Source organism: Lampris incognitus, chromosome 3 (genome assembly GCF_029633865.1).
Source record: "Lampris incognitus isolate fLamInc1 chromosome 3, fLamInc1.hap2, whole genome shotgun sequence".
In the NCBI taxonomy this organism is placed as follows: Eukaryota; Metazoa; Chordata; class Actinopteri; order Lampriformes; family Lampridae; genus Lampris; species Lampris incognitus.
In genome coordinates this window covers 33,362,936-33,383,323 of record NC_079213.1, presented here as the reverse complement: position 1 = coordinate 33,383,323, position 20,388 = coordinate 33,362,936, and the positions used below count along the sequence as shown (strand labels likewise).

The 20,388-nt window shown below is 45.3% G+C and overlaps 1 protein-coding gene across 2 annotated transcripts in view; it reads left to right on the top strand.

The window, feature by feature from the left end:
• Positions 1–20,388, top strand: part of LOC130110858 (plexin-B2-like) — a 291,819-nt gene that overhangs the window by 187,286 nt on the left and 84,145 nt on the right. The gene's annotated exons all lie outside the window — the stretch shown is intronic.

Genomic DNA, 20,388 nt, shown 5'->3' with positions numbered 1-20,388 from the left:
CTCGCTTTTGGTAATGGCTTCCAGTTATTCTTCCAGTTATTCTTCCAGTTCCCGGGCACATACAAACACACACTATTTATCAAGCTTAACAAGGTGTGTGTGATGCCTTTTGGTAATGAAGCCCTCATTCATGATCAGCGGAGCACCTCCGGAGAGTCTGCATTGATGATGTCAGAGCCCTGTTTGCTAGCCTGCAGGACGGTCTTCATGAGTGTTACTCTTTACTGCATGCTAACAGCTTGCTGATAAGGTCAAAAAGCTTTATTAAAATCACCAATAATCAGTTCCTTGTGACAACTCAAAGTGCGTCTGTGATTGACTAGCTTGGCTCTACAGCAAGTTTATGCAACACACATAAACACGTGCACATATGCACACTGAAATACATGCATACACACAAACAAGCACCTCTTAGTATGACACGCGTTGTTTGTCCTTCTGTACGCCACAGACATCTGACAGAAGGAGAGCTCCGACACCATGTCAGACTAGTGGTGATGGTGCATTCATAGCACACTACTCTTGGTCATTTCTGAAGCCTCTGCAGTTGTTAATTAATAGTTGTTCAGAACAAAACCCAATCTGAAATAAACAATGAGGAAAAAAAGGCACTTTTGTTGATTCTCTAAACAAACAGCAGAGGGACTGAACGAGGGGGAGAGTAAAGCAGAAATCGTTAAGCCTGACATGTTAGAAGGGCTCATTATCAAAGTGTAATTTGGCCGGTGGGCCGGGTGTAGTGAGGCAGTGTAGTGAGGAGTAGTGAGGAGGTGTAGTGAGGTGGTATAGTGAGGCGGTGTAGTGAGAAGGTATAGTGAGATGGTGTAGTGTAGTGAGATGGTGTAGTGAGGTGGTATAGTGAGGCGGTGTAGTGAAAAGGTATAGTGAGATGGTGTAGTGTAGTGAGATGGTATAGTGAGGTGGTGTAGCGAGGCAGTGTTGTGAGGAGGTGTAGTAAGGAAGTGTAGTGAAGCGGTGTAGTAAGGCAATGGCGTAAGGCGGTGTAGTAACGTGGTGTAGTGAGGCGGCGGCGTAAGGTGGTGTAGTGAGGTGATGTAGTGAGGCGGTGTACTGAGGGTGTAGTGAGGCGGTGTAGTGAGGTGGTGTTGTGAGGTGATGTAGTGAGGTTATGTAGTGAGGTGGTGTTGTGAGGTGAGGTGGTGAGTTGAGGTGGTGAGGTGAGGTGAGGTAGTATAGTGAGAGGGAGATGTGGTGCAGAAGGGGCTGTTCTGGGCCACCTACTGCAGCTTTGGTCACTGTGAAGACCAACGACTTCCAACCACCACTCTAGTGTAAACCCCTCCATACTCCAACCACAGCTCTAGTGTAAACCGCTCCATACTCCAACCACAGCTCTAGTGTAAACCCCTCCGTCCTCCAACCACAGCTCTAGTGTAAACCCCTCCATACTCCAACCACAGCTCTAGTGTAAACCCCTCCATACTCCAACCACAGCTCTAGTGTAAACCCCTCCATACTCCAACCACAACTCTAGTGTAAACCCCTCCGTACAGCAGACTGTGGTCTGAGGAGTGAACAAAGCACTCGAACCATCTTCTCACACAGAGCTATGTCTCTTTCTATGCAGTTGATAGCATACTGTTTACTTGAGTTTCAAGCATCTTTCAGTACTTTGAAAAGTGCTGTACAAATAAAATGTATCATTCTTCTTCTTCTTCTTCTTCTTCTTATTATTATTATTATTATTATTATTATTATTATTATAAAGAGACTGTCCTCCACCAAAAAACGACCCCATAGGTGGTTTGTACAAGCAGCTTATTACAACCTGTAGTGACGTTTTAAGCTACTTCCTCTGTAATTATAACACGTTTCTTTCCCTGTAACAATAAGCATCTCCTTCCATACGCTCTCGTGAGAAGGAATATTAATAAAAGCAAAGTGTAATGTCACATAGCAGTTATAATGTCCACGCTAGCTGACTTTTTGGCTAACGTTAAGTTAGCTCTTATGACGTCATACTGCCAATAGCAAGCAATCTTAGTTACTATACTAGACGGCGAAACAACACAAAAACACACTGACTACACATTATATTGTTCTCACATTGTTTTAAAAACCCACAATGCACCGAGGCGAAAAGTATCTGTGTCATATCTCCTGCCGCCGGTAGGGACAAACGACCCATGTGGTCGTACGGGTTGGAGGACTTGGTGCATAATTCCCTGGCTTGACAGAATACATGAAGTCAGTAGAGGAATGTTACAGCATCCACATCTCTCCTAATGTTGGTCTTTTATCTCACTCAGTGTTTGTTTTGTCACGTTTTGTTGCAAAAGTATGCAAACGAAGACACACACACACACACACACACACACACACACACACACACACACACACACACACACACACACACACACAGGTAGTGTGAGTGGGGTTTATTAGTAGGCTGGTTGGGAGCAGGAAAGTTTTTTTCAGCAGGTCAAAATCGCTGAAAGTTTGAGACCACTGCTGTGCCGGAGTTTTTAATGACTAGGGGTGTGTGTGTTTGTGTGTGTGTGTGTGTGTGTGTGTGTGTGTGTGTGTTTGTAGGTGGGGGGACTTGGCTCCATTCAGCTTCGTGCCTAAGAGGGGGAGTTATCTGTGTTTTAATCAGCCCAGAAGAGAGAGAATAAGACGAGTGAGGGCCCAAGTTATTCTCACGTGTTCTTAGGGGACACACACACACACACACACACACACACACACGAATACACATTTTTTGGGTCTCTAATAAGGCTGCTTGCTGTAAATCCTTTAATCTCAGTAGGAATGAAGGCTGTATCGCTCTCTCTCTCTTTCTGGGTCGAAAGAATATTTCTCTCTCTCCTGTGTTAAACACACATGGGCGCGCGCACACACACACACACACACACACACAGACACAGACACACACACACGCAAAGAACTGCAGGAACAGAAAGTGTCTCGATATCTGAGAACTTGTAGCTCTCTGTCTCTCTCTCCCTCTCTCTCTCGCTCTCCGTCTGTATGTCTCTCTCTCTGTCTGTATGTCTGTCTCTCTGTGTGTGTCTCTCTGCATACTGTGTGGACGGGTGCATTCTGCCGTATGTAGTACGTCAGACCGGACCGGACGTGATGGAGGTTATTGGGTGGTGTTTACAGTAAAGCAGATGTTCAGTGGATTTGATGTTGAGGAAAGTTTTGGAGAATGAAACAGAAACACACGGCGTCAGATCCTGGACAAGATTCACATGGACTGGTATTCACCCTGGTTCTCAGAACAGGTTTCTGGCCACATGCTGGACAAGTACAAAACCAAACATGGACGTCCCCCTAACAATCTAGCTTTTGACAGACCTCTGTGTGTGCGCGTGTGTGGCATCACTTTCCCTCAGTACCCATCTTAGCCCCCCACCCCCCACCCCACACCCGGAGTCCGTATCTCCTCCTCTGCGAGTGCTCAGAGTGTACAGCGGCGCGTTACAGAGACGAGACAGGGTTTAATTGAAATGAAGCGCAGGAGGATTTATCGGCTCCCCGTGTCGAGACATAATTACCATCGCTGGCGGTGTCATCACGGAGGACACTTGTCTCTCTCACCAGGTGGAACCGAGCAGGAGGATCCCGCCTTACCTATCGCATACAATAGCTTCATAGTGTGTGAGACAATACAACACACGGTACCGTCAGTCTGCACAGAGGCTGTCCTGTTAGTGACTGCGTTTACATGCACAGTTAAGTCGGTTATAGCTCGATTAGGCCATGTAAGTGGACTACTGTCGTTGTCCCAGTATACAAGAACCGGGGGAGGATCGATTTATTGACGGAAGTCTGTCCGGTCCCGGTAGGGTAGGTGGCGATATGCCCCCTTTCGGCTGGTTGCTATTGGACCATCTTCCAGTGGACCTATTGCGTCACATCCAAACAAGCGACAACCAAGTTAGCGAGCGGCTTCCATGTGGAGCGGTGAAACATGGACAGGTAATTCTCTACTGCAGCGTGGTTCTCGCTCGACCACTCGCCATGTTGATACGGGGGTATTTTGTTTTCATATTCAAGAGAATATATTTTACAACAAACAAAAGAAACTGAGCGAGCATAATCATAACAAAAAGTAAATTGCAAAAACAGAAAAAATAATAAAATAAAACGCAAGCGGTCAATGAGGAATTAGGGTACATAGATACTGATAAAGACATAGGGCGCCATGTTGATACGGTTGATACTACTCTGTTCGACTTCCGGGTGAAAGACCGCCGCGGGAACTATGGATCATGCGCAGAACGCCTAGGCCAGTTCGGGGCCGACCAGAGTCCTAGAAAGAGAGTTACGTCAATGAGGGGTCAGAACGCGAGAGGATCACGTGGTTCATGTAGCCGCCGAATAGTTCCAAACGAAGCTTGGCGGGTCATTTAAATGAACTGCTTGGCCGCGATTTCTGGTAAATACTAACCAATATTTTCAGATTTTTACATTTATATATAGATATATTCCAACGTGACACATTCTATGCGCATGTGTAGGAACATTAAAACTAATATTTTGTTTGAAATTGACGAGCTGTCACGCTTTAAATTACGTCGTTAATTTGATTCAAACGTGCTTGTAAAATGGTCATCATTAAAATGTCAACTGTAGCTTCTTACCTGTAAATTAACCTTTGATCAATGCGAGAAACATACCTTCGCCATAGAAATCCTATTGCCCCGGGTCGCACTGTTTGGAACTATCCGGGGCTCCCATGATCCGCCATTGCTGTTAAATAATTGGCCCATTGACGTCTACGGAGTTGACGTAACTCTCTCTTTCTAGGGCTCTGGGGCCGACTGGAGCGTAGCCATAGTTTTCACGTGACGTCACATTCATATTGGAACGCCCACCTGGCGGGCAAAACACCGCCAAAACGGCAGCGTTACTGACCCACCCGTCCGTGCTACTGTAAGCGTCCGTCCTGGCGGCAGTGAGGAGCGGGATTCTCCACAAGATCTACGTAAACGTCGCCAAACCGGAGCTCTGGCAGGGACCTCGCTGTTTTTAGAGGCTGAAATACTACGGCGGGTGCTGTATATGGACCGCAAGTGGCCAAAACGTGTAGTTTGTTGATATATCTTTGTTGTTCTTCTTTCGTGAGGTGATCCAGACAGTCGTTGCTTGGAACAGCTGGAAAACTGACAGGCCTGTGCTGCCGCTCTACGGAGTTTCCGCTGTTAGCCGCCATGCTGGCACTTTGTTTTTCCCGCCACTGTCACGTGACTGAAACCATGGCTACAGGCCAGAGTAAATCCATCCCCAGCCGCGTTATCAGGGTGTGTTAGGCCGACCTCGGTGCGGTTTAGTACGATTTCAGTCAGGCTAACGCGTTTACATGTATTTTAAAAGTCCAGTTTTAGTCGCACTAACACAATGAATTGACTTTTTCTAGCGTCATGTAAACGTACTGAGTGTCAGGCAGCTGGTCTTAGCTGCAGAGGTGAAGGGTCAGCAGGGAGTTGGTCTGGCGGTCCTCACCACTGACATGACATGAGGGAGATAGGAGATGGGAGCTTTCTGCTTGAAAGTACGTTCAGGTGTCAGGTGATTAGTACCACACTACTCTACTTAAGTGGCTGGGGTTCAGCAGAGGACACTAGTTTTTTTTTTGACAAAGAATTTTGCTATTTGTGATGATTTTTTCTGCTTTTATTCTGATTCATAGTTGTACTTTAACCTATAATATGTTAAACTGCCATCTGAGCCCCCCCCCCAACACACACACACACACACACTTGGATGAACAAAGTGTGAGAAATGTGAGTTATAATCGGTACAGGTTTGATGTATTTGTCGATGATGCCGGGAGCGATATGGGAGTAATTTGCCTACAGCTGTAGGTCATGATAAAATATTTCCAATGCAGCTTTATATACAAATATAAAACACCGAGGGCGGTCTGGCAGCGGCCTCCCCTGGCGTTGACTGTGGTGTTTTTGGTGTCGTCGTGTGGAGTGCGAGGAGGTGTGTCGAAGGTGTCTGGCTGTGAGAGCTGGCGTTGGATCGGCTGGGGGAGCCTGGTCTGCTGCATCATGTGGGCCCAGGGACCACGGCCCCTGCCTGGAGCTTTGCCCGAGGAGGAAACACCGATGGCGGTCTGACAGGATGCGGAAGCAGGGCATGCTAAGCTAACTGCTAGCCCATGCAGACCGGCAGTTCCGACAGTCATCCTGGCTGGTGTTCGTTCTCCTGGACAGTGGAATTTTTGTTTCGTTTGGATATACTATGTGTTAGTTTCGATATATGTGTTAGTATGTGTGTCCTTGAAGTTGTTGTAGTTTTTGGATATGTGTTTTTGTCTTTGTGTCGCACTGCTGTGGGCTGGGGGAAACGATATTTCGTTTCATTTCATGTACAGAAGTACATGAAATGAAATGACAGTGTTCCTGTCTATCTATCTATCCATCCATCCAGCCAATATCCAAACTGCTCTCAGGGTCGCGGGGATGCTGGAGCCTATCCCAGCAGCCATTGGGCGGCAGGCGGGGAGACACCCTGGACAGGCGGCCAGGCCATCACAGGGCAGCTTTAGCTAAATGTTGACACTGTTACCTACGGCTTGGTCGGTCGTCCCTACAGACACAGCTGAGCGTGTCTGCGGGTGGGAAGCCGGTGAGAATGTGTCCTGGTCGCTGCACTAGCGCTTCCTCTGGTCGGTCAGGGCGCCTATTCAGGGGGGAGAGGGAACTAGGGGGGGGGGATAGCGTGATCATCCCACGCACTACGTCCCCCTGGTGAAACTCCTCACTGTCAGGTGAAAAGAAGCGGCTGGCGACTCCACATGTATCGGAGGAGGCATGTGGTAGTCTGCAGCCCTCCCCAGATCGGTAGAGGGGGCAGAACAGTGACCAGGACAGCTCGGAAGAGTGGGGTAATTGGCCAGATACAATTCCTAATTCCTGAAATACAATATACCACTAGTCACACGGGCCTGGTTCAGTTTGTGATCAGAATTCTTCATATAACCTGACAGGACACAACTACTACTTAGGTTTTGTCATGTGACCTTTGACCTTGACCTTAGTTTTTTTTGTCTTAATTGTAAATAAATACTGCCACATAATGTTGATGCAGGATGCAGACCCCAGTTGCATGGGGGTCTGGGGGGACGAATGAGCAATGGTAAACATTGACATTAATTTTGCTAAGAGTTAATTCCCTGACAGCACGCCCCATTATTGATTTTTTTAATTTCTTTGTCAATAATGAATAACATAAATAAAAACAATTAATGGGAGTGCTGTCCTGCTGTCCTGCAATTGATTGTGTTGTATTGTTTGTTGTTTGGAGGACACAGCACCCAGTCATCTTTTAAACGTTGGTGTTGGGCGTGTTTCTTTAATTTTTTGTGTAAAAGTGACATCGTGGGCCATGTCTGACAGAGCATTACATATGATATCAGATTATAATTTAGTAAAAATGTGTGCAATCATTGCTTGGGTGCAATATATAATTACACAGTCCTTTAACTCACACATGAGGATGTATTTGTGCATGCTGGCACAGACGTGTGTGTGTGTTGTGTGTGTACTTATAACTTTGTGAGGACCAATTTGTGTTTTTGACTGAGGACATTTTTCCAAAGTGAAGACATTTTGGCCGGTTCTCACTTCTTTACGGGTCTATTTTAGGGGTTAGGACTTGGGTTTTAGGGTAAGGATTAGGTTACGGGTTAATATTAGACATGTACTTCTGATAATTAAGGTTAGGGTTAAGGTTTAGCAAATAAATGTAGTGAACGAGGGGTCCTCACACAGAGAAGTGTGTGTGAGTTGTACCTCCCATGCCAAGTGTGTGGTGTGTTTATTACTCAGGACAGACGCTGAAGTGGGGGTAGGAATGTTTTCTAAGTCTAGTTTAAATCTCCCTGTTTGGTCTTTGTTCTATTTCTCTCTCCTCCAAAGCTGCCGATAACTGTCTTTCCTCCCTCATGGTACTCCTCTCTGATTCTGGCAAAACTAAATATTAAATTAATAATTGCCGGTTTCCATTTGTTGCTGCAGATAACCAGTAGAAGTAAGGGAAATACCATGAAGATGGCGTGGGAGGGATGTATGTATGATGTGGTTTATAGTCTAAAGACACTGCGCTGGGAACCAGTTTGGAATTTCTAAGTGGGAGTCCTGCGAGGAGGCGTGGGTATGATTTTGGATTTGTTAGGATTATCTTGAAAGACTGTAGAAGTGGTCATTGTGGAGTGTTGTTTGAATCCAGTGTCATGAGAATGTTATTGGAACAATGTGGGAATGCGTTGGGATGTTTGACATGACATGAAGCAGAGTCGGACATTTTTAGTCAAAGGCTCTTTTGTATATAGCTGGTTTGTCTTCCTGGCGCCTACAAATGAAACCTATAGTTGTGTTATTCTTTTTACTTTTTTGGTCCATTATCTAACCAATCAAGCAAAATGATATGTATATCCTCTGTCACCCTTGAGAGGCTTTGCACCAAGACTGGGCTTGCTGCTCACAAACAAATGTATTCAGATCATATACTCCATTACAAAATGCTCTTTCAACGGCTAAAACATCCTATTATGCAAATAATATCAGTACAGTTGAAGGGAATACTGGAACTCTCTTCTCCACAATTAAAAGGTTACTAAATCCACCTGAAACCAATATGAACAGTAAGCTTTCTAATGAACAATGCTCTTCTTTTTTCAAGTTTTTTTTTTACCATTCATCTCCAAAATCCTTGAGGAGGGTAGTTGCATCTCAACTCCAGATCTACCTTGATAACAATAATCTCTTTGAACAATTCCAATCTGGCTTTCGCTCCAAACATAGCACAGAAACCTCCCTGGTTCAGATCACTAATGACCTTCTTCATGCAGCTGACTCCACTCTACTCTCTATCCTCATCCTCCTTGACCTCACTGCAGCCTTCGATACTATATCCCATCAGCTCCTCATGGATCGTCTGGCTAGCATTGGAGTTGGGGGTATTGTGTATCAGTGGTTTGCTTCCTACTTTACAGACAGGACACAGTTTGTACAAATTCAGAATTACTGGTCAGGAAGTTTGATAATTCCTCGTGGAGTTCCACAGGGTTCAGTGTTGGGGCCACTCCTGTTTATTATTTACCTCCTCCCTCTTGGCAACATCTTCCAGCACTATGGTATCCATTTCCACAGCTATGCTGATGATACACAGCTTTATGTGTCCACTAAGCCTACTTCCACACTCCCCTCCAGTACCCTCACTGCTTATTTTCATGATATACAGATATGGATGACTAACAATTATCTGAAATCCAACAGTAATAAAACTGGGCAACTCTTCATTGGCACTAAATATACACTCTCAAAAACTAATATTTGCTCACTCTCCATTGCTGGTTCCACCATACCTGTGTCCACTCAGGCTAAGAACCTTGGTAGAATCCTTTCCTTTTCCAGTCATATAAACAATGTCTCCTGGATTAAATTTTTCCATCTGCGAAACATCTCCAGACTATGCCCTGCTTTAACCCAACACTCCATGGAAGTCTTAGTCAATGTTTTGGTCACATCATGCATTGACTACTGCAATGTGATCCTGGCAGGCATCCCCAAAAAACTTATTTACCGACTTCAACTCATCCAGAATTCTGCAGCATGGGTTATTACACATTCAAAATGTACTGACATATGTCTCTCCCCTGCTGATTCAATTACACTGGCCTCCTGTGTCACAGCGGATTAATTTTAAGATTTCATTATTAACATTAAAAATTCTTCATAATCCATCCCCTGCGTATCTCACAGACCTCCTTCAGACTTACACTCCATCTTGCTCCCTGCGGTCTTCACCAGCAGCTCTATTGGCACTATCAGCCATCAACCTCAGCACAATGGGTGTCAGGGCTTTCTCCTATGCTGCACCTAAACTCTGGAACTCAATTCCCCATCACATCTGCTTACTGGACTCCATTACAGAATTTAAAACTGCTCTTAAAGCACAACTTTTTAAACTAGCCTACTCACTTTAACTGCATTAACAGCATCAAAATCATCTTTTTAACTCTTGCTGATGTATGCTCTATTGCTTATTGTGTTTTATTGTTGAGTGCACTGATTTTTTTTACTGCTTTGTTTTATTGTCTTTGATGTAAGGTGACTTTGAGTGTCATGAGAGGCACCTTTAAAATGCTTGTGATTATTATTATATAATTATTCTCTTTCCGTCATTTACTCAAGCTGCATGTCTTGCATCTTTCCAATCTGTCTCTTAACCACTTCTTCAACTCTTCTTCTTTCTGTCTTCCCTTTCACCCTCACTTCCTTGGAGATCTCTCTCTCTCTGTGTTTGTTTGAGAGAAAGAAAGTCAAAATACTCTGCGCCAACCCCACAATTCTTCTGAACAAGATGGCTTTCCCTCTTTAAGGTACAGTCAGTAAAATTTGGACTATCCCAGCAAAAAAGACCATCTTGAACCAGTGGGGTTGGAAAGCAGTGTCGATTTGTACCGAATCCAAAATGATACCAATGGCCATTTGGCTGTTGGACTGGTAAGCAGCATTGTCATTAGATATGGAGCCATGTGTGATTAAACAAAAAAAGTCAAGAGTACCTTTATTGTCCCTTACAGGGAAATTAGTTTGCAGCCTGTGTATATAAAACTCTCACGCAAAACAAACATACAAACACCAAGGCAGAGTTGACACATCACTGATGGGCAACAAAAAACAACAGGACATAGCAGGCAAGGATACCCAGAAGTTCAAATATACAGAACACGGAAACAAGCGAACTGCAGACAACAGATGAATATTATCTGCCATTTAACAGTTGGATGGCCGTGGGGACAAAGGAAGCCTTGTGTCTCTTAGTCCTAATACAGGGCGTCCTCAACCGACGACCTGAGGGTAACAGCTCAAACTCTGGCCGAAGGGGGTGACCTTGGTACTCCAGAGGGGAAATAGCCTTCCTGAACACCTTCCTATTATAAAGGTCGGTAAGACGGACTTGACTTCTCCCTGAAACCTTACCAGTGGCTGCTGGTGCTAAAAAAAATGGGGGGGGGGGGCAATTTAACTTGGCGCAGCACACCTGACAGCTGCTTTAATGTCCACACAGTCACAGAGTTATTAAGAAGGACAATGTAGCCTATAGATTTTATCAGGGTTCATAGACGGTGGATGATTGACAGTCGAGCGGAGGCGTTGTGGTGGGTGTGAACATGATTGACAGCCATGAGAATTGTCCAATCACATTAGATCAAAAAACATTAAAACGATACCAATTCACTGCCAAAAAAAGTGGGAGTGTCCGGGGCACACAGAACTGCGCCCCCTGGAAAACCTGAAGAAACCAATCAGACAGCAGCCTCAGGTCACCTGCTCGCCACAAGTTTGAGGGCTTATATGAGGTATGGTTTGGCCGGCGCCCCTCACCCAGGAAGTATATGTATTCAGACAGGAAGTATGTATTCAGACAGAAACCAACCAAATACCATTTGAACCAATATGTAATGCTGCTGACAGGTGCTCACACAATGAAAACACTTTTATATCATAATTATTTGCATTATACAACTACATTATATTTAACATATTTAAGTAGATTTTCATCTCTTGATGTTTGAAGGGGCGGCACCCCAGCGCCCCCTACTGGCCAGCCGCTACTGAATCTTACTAGCCCATTTGATGAGTCTATCAAACCTTTCTTTTTTATTGGCCAGAGTGAAATTACCAAACCAAGCAACAATACAGCACATTAAAGCTGTTTCAGTAAAACCTCTATAAAAGAGAGTCATCATCTGGGAGGAGACATCTCCTCAGGGAAAAATGTCTTTGTTGGACCTTCTTTGTTGTGGAAGCAACATGGTTTTCAAAGCACAATTGGTTGTCGAGAACAACCCCAGATATTTGTAGCTGTCCAAGTTGTGATTTGTTTGTGTAGGGTTATTTGTGTCATTTGCGGGCCAGCATTGCTCAAAGGGACGAGGGATGGGGGTGGGGCAGGGTTGTGGCACAGACTTGTATAAGAAGAGACTAAATTTGCTGACGCTCAAATCCATACTGGTTGCCGATGGTCACTAGAGAATTGTCTTATACCGATTGGACCTTCATTTTTTTCTCTCTCCCCTTTAACTTGCCCTGCCTTCCCCTTCAGGGCGCTGGGGGGTGGGGATGGTGGTAGAGATTTACGTGCTTGTCCCCGACCCGTTCTCCTCCTCTAATGCGCCCAACCCCTTGAATGTAATCCTGATGTGTTTAAGTGGGTTTTTCTACTTACTTCATCTCCACATTGCTCCCCCTTGAGGCGTCTTCCTGATTACAACCAATAAGATCTCAATTTCCCTCCGGGCTCCACCAATCAGAACACTCGTATCCCTCCAGGCTCTGCAAATCAACTCCAGTGTTCTTCTTGCTAAATGTTATGAATGACCAATGAGGCGTCAGAAGTGGGGATGAATGTAAATGAGCCCATATCAAGGTGAGAACAAAAAAACAAAAACAAAAAAAGAGCAGATGTCCTTGTTTGTGGTCTGGACTGGTCTGGACCTGCTGCTATGCTACCTGGTTAGTTTTAAAAGCAGCAGCAGCTACATGGCCACCAGCCATATTCGAGTCAGCTGAAACTTCTGATTTTTTTTTAAACCTTAACTCCTGAGACCATGTGGCCTCATATGATGCTATGCTTCACATGCACGTTTCTGCACCTTGTACTTCATCCCGCATGGTCTCAGGAGGTTAAACTGTGCTTATGTGACTTGGTATTTTATGCACTTGCGTCTAATTCAGAATTTTTTGACAGTCCTTAGGCGGCAAAGGAATCTTTCTTTTATATCTTGTTACGAAAGCGTGGCCATGTGTAACTGTTTCTGGATTTGGATGGCTCAGCCAAGCATAAAGTATTAATTTCTCAGCTCAAACCAGATGAAACTTTTACCATCCCCATGAGGAAACTGGGTCAAGGCAGCAGCAACATATAAATGAGCACAAGTAGGAGTTAGTAGAGGTGATCGCACAAACCAATGAGCCACGTTATAACGGAGGCAGAGATACTGTGCTCCTTTCAACAAATAAATACACATCTTCTTAATGTGCAGGTCTGAGTAGATGTGCTAGTGTGCAGAACCAGGGAAGCTGCCAATATGGAAGGCCACTTATACAAACATGTACAAGGATTCCAGGGGACAAAAAGTGAGTGTATGAATGCAGATTTACAATACATATACATCCAGAGTCACCCGCCTGCCGCCCAATGACTGCTGGGATAGGCTATAGCATCCCCGCGACCCTGAGAGCAGGATTAGCGGTTTGGATAATGGATGGGTGGACATCAGGAATCAGGAACATTTATTTGTCATTCCATTCCATGCACCTGGACACATGAAATGAGATGAAATATCATTTACCCCAGCCCACAGCAGTGCAACACAAAGACAAAAACACATCCAAACTACAAGAACACGTATGTCTAAACAACCAAAAACTACAAAAACACGTACATCCAACATAAAAATAAATAAATAAAATTCACTGTCCAAGAGAGCAAATTTCAGGATGACTGTTAGAACTGCCGGTCTGCATGGGCTAGCAGTTAGCTTAGCCTGCCCTGCTTCCGCGTCCTGTCAGACCGCCCTCGGTGTTTCCTTTTTGGGCACAGCTCCAGGCAGGGCCGTAGTCCCTGGGCCCATAGGACGCAGCAGACCAAGCTCTCCCAGCAGATCCAGCGCCAGCTCTCGCAGCCATCAAACGAAAACACAAACTCAGACGTGGACAAAGACACTGCATGGATGGTACTGGGTGAGGCCGCCGCGAACTTAAGTTCACGCCGCCATCTTCCCACACCGGGAGCGGATTATTTATTCATATGCATATGAATACATATTCCCATATAGAATACGCATACTAGCTATTCACATTGCTCGATTCTTTGCAAAGATGTGTTCAGCCGATATTCATGATGCTCAAACATGAGCTGCAGCCGCAGTCTTTACATAGCAGCGTTTAACGTCCTCGGAGGGACACGGTGTCGAAAGCCGTGGAGAAACCCAAGAAGGTGAGTCTCTCCAGGCGTTAAGCCTCATGGGACAGCGAGACAGACAAATTGAGACGCAGAGACGTCAGAAAACAAGACAACAATTTTGTTTGAGCTCATTTTTCCCCCGGGGTAAAGCTATGACGAGGGAGACGGGGGGGGGGTAGGAGATACGGGGGGAAACGTCGCGGAATATCAACGCAATGCAAAGTAGAAAGAGAGGAAGGAGGATGGAGAGCAGGAGTCAGCGGGATGGAGAGTCAGAGGGAGAGACGTGAGAGAGAAGGAATCCATTAGGCCTTACTCCATAGGCTCCTGCTTCGTTAGGCGTTCCTGGATTTAGCTGCGATGTACTAGAAAGTTTTCAGCAGACAGGTCAATCCTGGAGAGTTGTAGGAGTTACACACTCAGGGTTTTAATGAGTCTCACGGAGGATGTTCTCTCCCAGCTTCTCCCTAGCTCTGTCTCGCGTGTGTGTGTGTGTGTGTGTGTGTGTGTGTGCGTGCGTGCGTGCGTGCGTGCGCGCGCGCGCGCACGTGTGTCTGTCAGTACGTTTACATGATGTTAGAAAAAGTGGATTTATTGTGTTAGTCCGACTAAAACTGGACTTTTAAAATACATGTAAACGCGTTAGTGCGAATGAAATCGTACTGTAACGGGTTATTTTCTTGCCCGGTGCGGGATTCGACACGACGTGTACTGCACCACAAGGCGACATCACTAACCGCTCGACTAAAGGGTCAGACCCGTTAGCTAGGGGCTAACGTGTCTTATTAGTAGTTTACAGTACTAAATCCAATTTCTGGAAGTGGGACTAACACACCTAGATGATGCGGGTGGGGGGTGGATTTACTCTGGCATGTACACGCTTCAATCGGCCCCGAACTGGCCTCGGCGTTCTGCGCATGCTCCATCGTTCCCGCGGTCCAACAGCAACCAGCTGAAAGGGGGCATATCGCCACCTACCGTACCGGAGGCGAACATACTTAGGTCAATAAATCGACCCTCCCCCTGGTACCCAGGGGGCAAAACCCCATTTTGGGGGGAAAACGCGGGTCGGATGCTGTAAAAGGTTGTTCACCAGAAATCATATCTAGGACCTTCAGGGATCACAACCTGGGTGGACAACCCGAAAAATAAGTTGCAGGAAAGCTACAGGGAGCGTCCAAAGTTGCCCACTCTGCCTGAACACGACCATTTGAGGTAGATAGAGTTAAAATTTTAACGAATAGATATCTTCATGAAAATCACAGTGTTGATTACTCACATTGAGACAAACAAAAAATGTATTGGGAGTTTTATGAAAAATGTTTTTTTTACCAGAGTAAATGACGCATATATAATTAAGTATGCACTAATTTGCAGTCTTTGCCTTTGTATTTGTCTGAGATGAAGAAACTGCCAGAGACAGCTCCAGAGGCACACGAAGCTTTGATCGCAGGTGCATTTGTAGGGAGGAGAGTAAATGGAAACCACAATGGTGTCTCTCCTGACATGATTCTAGAGCAGACGTACAACGCAGATGCCAAAGAGGCCAGTGGTCTGGATGGTATTACCCTCAACCCTGCCGCCAGGAGGAAGTGGATCTACACAAAACCACTGACTGCAGCTGTTTCTGCGGAGCTCAAATCTATGCTGCACCTCCATACCTCAAGCCCACACCATGAATCTGGCAAGAGTCATGTCAACAAGGATGCAGAGATGGTAGTCAAGGTCACAGCAGCAGTAGAGACCAACCCATTCACAACAGCCACATCATCCCTGATCAATATATCTACTGGTGAGTGTGCAGATGCTATAGTCAAGGACAACCTGTTAAGTGTAAAAGAAATTGGTTTGAAGGCACTGTCTGAGTCACTTACCAGTCATCACAAAAAGACAAGTGTTGTTAAGCTTAACACTTTCCACACACAACACATGAAACCAAAGAAGTCTGGGGGGAAAACCTGCACCACTGGCAAGAGCAATGAAGTTACTGCCCTTCTGCGTATGACACAGATCATTGCTAGTGGTGGAGAACTCGACATTGTTGACTTTGTAGGCAACCACGAGTACGGTGACCTTCCCCCATCCCTCTTCAAGGAAGATGGCAGTATGAGAACTGGCACCAAGTCCAGCCTTGTAAAGGTCCTGAAAGAGGAGACCAAAGTAACCATCAATGCTGGTCTACCCCAAAACAAACTCAAGACAGCAGTACTTGTAGATGCTATGTCTGCCATAAGACACTGGTCTTTTCACAAAGATGAACGATTTGGAGCAATCGCTGACAGATACCAACACCTGCTGCTGACTGATGGGCCTCGTGGTACTGAAATAATACACTTCTGTTGTGACAGATACAGTGGAACCAGTATCAAGTCAGCTGAGCAACAACAGAGATATGCTCGATCCAAACCAGCCAAAGTGTATGAAGTCAGTGAGCAGTACACAGCTCCAGATCCACATGAGTTTTTTGCTGTGTCTACTAACAAAGCAAACTTGCTGAGCTTTCTCTGTGAAAGATGGTGTGAGGAGGAGCAACTGGGGAGTGATCTTGGCCCTACTCATCTCTACCTGGGTGGTGGATTCAAGGAAGAGACAAAGAGTGTGGTGCTCTCTGCAGGATCTGTGATGGATGCTCCTGCTCTGGAATCAACACAGCAGGAGGCTGACACTAGGATAATCCTCCACACACTCTACACTGTCCAGAATGAGGGAGTTGAAAGAGTTGTCATACATGCTAATGACACTGATATCGTTACAACATGTCTGTACTATGGTGCAACACACTTGAGTGATCTACCAGAGATGTGGGTTAGAACAGGTCAGAATGCATACCTGCCTATACATGAGATGGTTGTAGCTCTGGGACCTTCACAGTGTCGTGCCATGCCATTCATCCACAGTCTGAGTGGTAGAGACACAACTAGCTACCCATATTTCACTGGGAAGAAGGTATGGTTCAAGAGCAGCATAAGTCGTGACACACCTGCACTTGAACACTTTGGTGAGAACCCTAGTGATACCATAACCGATGACCTTCTCAATCAGGCGCGGGACCTCACCACATCAGTGTACACATCCACAGCTGATCAGTTTGAGGGGGCCGATCTGGGCAAATTGAGAGTGTACAAGTTTTTGAACAAGTCAACTCTATTAAAGCTTCTACCCCCAACAGAAGATGCATTTATGCTACACCTGAAAAGGGCTGCGCTGGCAACTATCATTGACAACAATGCACATATCACCAAGCCAGAAATTCCCCCATGCACTGAATTTGGTTGGTCTCTGGTTGATGGACATGCAGTTCCTGTTCCGGCAACAAAGCCAGCCTGGCCTGTCTCAATGAAAACGACAATCTCATGTGCATGTGTCAAGGGTTGTCAGAAGAACTGTTCATGTGCAAGGAAGGCAGTTCCGTGCTACATCGGGTGCCATTGCCAAGGACTGGCGAGCAAATGCAGCAGAATACATACTGCTAGAGTTGAGAGCAGTGATAGCAGCTGTGACTCAGAAAGCGAGTGAGAAAAAATGGGCAAAATTCTATAAAAGATTTCTTTAAAAAGTCCTGCTTTTCAAATTCTGGGCTAACTTTTTGTGTTCAGCATATTGTGTTCAAAGTATAAATTATTTTGTTTGTTTCATGTGTATACTAAAGCATATACCCATCTCATTGTTGTCCTTTAGGTCCTAGATATGATTTATTTATTTATTTTAAATAATTTGTTATAGTTTTGGCACAGATAATTATTTTGTGTTCAGTAAGTATATTGTGTTCAATGTATAAAATAAGAAATAAATCTTACATTATTTACAGTTACAGGAATTTTGTTTGTTTCGTTAATGACAATTAATTTAAGGTATAGGCCCATCTCATGTTTCTACTGGGAACAAACCAAGGTATAAGATCAGAACATATTTTCTAATTTCCATAAGCTGTCTCAATGTGTCTTTACTGAGAACTCTTACAGAGATATTCATTCACAAGGAGGATTGTGCAATATGACCCAACCAGCTTAAATGCCTGTTTTCGTATGGGGGGGGGGGCATGTTTTGGCACTCCCTGCAGCATTTCAGCAACTTGTTTTCCAGGTTGTCCACCCAGGTTGTGATCCCTGAAGGTTCTAGATATGATTTCTGCTAGACAACCCTTTACAACATGTTTTATTCATTCACAAGAAGGATTATGTAATATGACCCAACCAGCTTAAATGACTGTTTTCGTATGGGGGAGGGGCATGTTTGGGCCCTCCCTGTAGCATTTCAGCAACTTGTTTCCAGGTTGTCCACCCAGGTTGTGATCCTTGAAAGTCTTAGATATGATTTCTGCTAGACAACTCTTTACAACATGTCTGTAGAACCATTTCCTCCGGCTATGTGATATTTATGCAAATTAGCACATACTTAATTATATATGCGTCATTTACTCTGGTAAAAAACATTTTTGAAAAAACGTCCAATACATTTTTTGTTTGTCTCAATGTGCGTAATCAACGCTGTGATTTTCATGCAGATATCTATTGGTTAAAATTTTAACCCGATCTACCCCTATTGGTTAATGTTCATAGGCCCGGTGGGCAACTTTGGACGCTTCCTGTAGCTTTCCTGCAACTTGTTTTCCGGGTTGTCCACCCAGGTTGTGATCCATGTAGGTCCTAGATATGATTTCTGGAGAACAACCTTTTACAGCATCCGACCCGTGCAAAAATCAGTTTGCCCCCTGGGTATGGTTCTTGTATACCGGGACAACGACAGTAGTCCAGTTACATGGCCTAACCGAACCAGAACCGCAGCTCGACTTAACGGCGCATGTAAACGCAGTGATAACAACCCATTATGTCGTCCGCATCGCACCTTTATTACTCCGCTAATGCAACAATTACACCTTCGTCACGGTTGCTGTTCGGGCGTTGTAAACACACACCCACTCGTTCAGACACGTTAACGCCGACCTTTGTTTCCGTGCCCGCCAAGCTCCTGGAAGAGGAAGAAGAAACAAACACTTGCAGTCAGCCAGGTTGAAAGGAAGCAGGAGGAGCTGAGGGAGGGAGAGAACGGAGCCACGGAGGGGGGGGGGGTCATGTGTGAAGGTGACAGGGTTTTACTTTGATGTGAGGCGAGCCTGCATTAGTTAGAGTAACCCCGCTTCTGATAGAGAACAAAGAGGGGGGGATGTTCCATCTCTTCCTCTCCCGTGTTGCAGGAGTCGAGAGAGCGTATTTTAATTGGAGAGTTTTAACTTCCAGCCCCCGTGAATAAGGTGAAGTGGAAAAGAGCGTCTGTTAAAACGAGCCACGTGAGCTTGTCTGTGAGCAGTCAGGCACTGAGTTGGCAAAACAAAAGCTTTAGGTCAGTGTTACATGAAGGCCGTGCTCGCTTCCATGCTGTCGGCTAGTGAGGACCTGACAGGATGTTTCTGCGGTGGACCGGAAACAACTTTTAATGATTACGGATGTAGTTCATAATGATCAGAAGTCACTGGACAGAAGCACTCCTATACTAACTCTGTTTAAACAATCTGCGTACAGTGATCAGTCTGCTTCAATGGATCGTTCAAATTATTTGATATGGGGCGTCCGGGTAGTGTAGCGGTCTGTTCCGTTGCCTACCAACACGGAGATCGGCGGTTCGAATCCCCGTGTTACCTCCGGCTTGGTCGGGCGTCCCTACTGACACAATTGGCCGTGTCTGGGGGTGGGAAGCCGGGTGTGGGTATGTGTCCTAGTCGCTGCACTAGCGCCTCCTCTGGTCGGTCAGGGCGCCTGTTCGGGGGGGGGTAGTGTGATCCTCCCACGTGCTACGTCCCCCTGGTGAAACTCCTCACTGTCAGGTGAAAAGAAGCGGCTGGTGACTCCACGTGTATCAGAGAAGGCATGTGGTAGTCTGCAGCCCTCCCCGGATCAGCAGAGGGGGTGGAGCAGCGACCGGGACGGCTCGAAAGAGTGGAGTAGTTGGCCGGATACAAGTGGGGAGAAAAAGGAAGGAAGGAAGGAAGAAAGGACGGACGGACGGACGGACGGACGGACGGACGGAGGGAGGGAGGGGGTTGAAAAAAACAATTATTTTCATATATAATTTCATGTGTGGGAAATTTGAAATATATAATAATATGTATATTGTAATAAAAAATGCAATAATAATGTAATAAAATATAATAAATAACAAATATAGATAATATAATATGATGAAAAAAAATTTCTTGCTTACACACATTACACAGAACAGCACCTCCTCCGCTCTGAAAATCTGAAAAGCCGCACCTGAAATCACCAGAAACAGCTAAACCCCCGAGCATTTTAGTGAGTCTGCAGACCATCTCAGGGTAAAAACTTTGTTTTAAATCACACAGTTCACTGTTGAAAGACTAAAATAGAAAAAGGGGGTAGGACTAGAAAAAGTTTTTTTTTACTTCTGCCTCCTCCTTTTCGAACTGCCGAGATT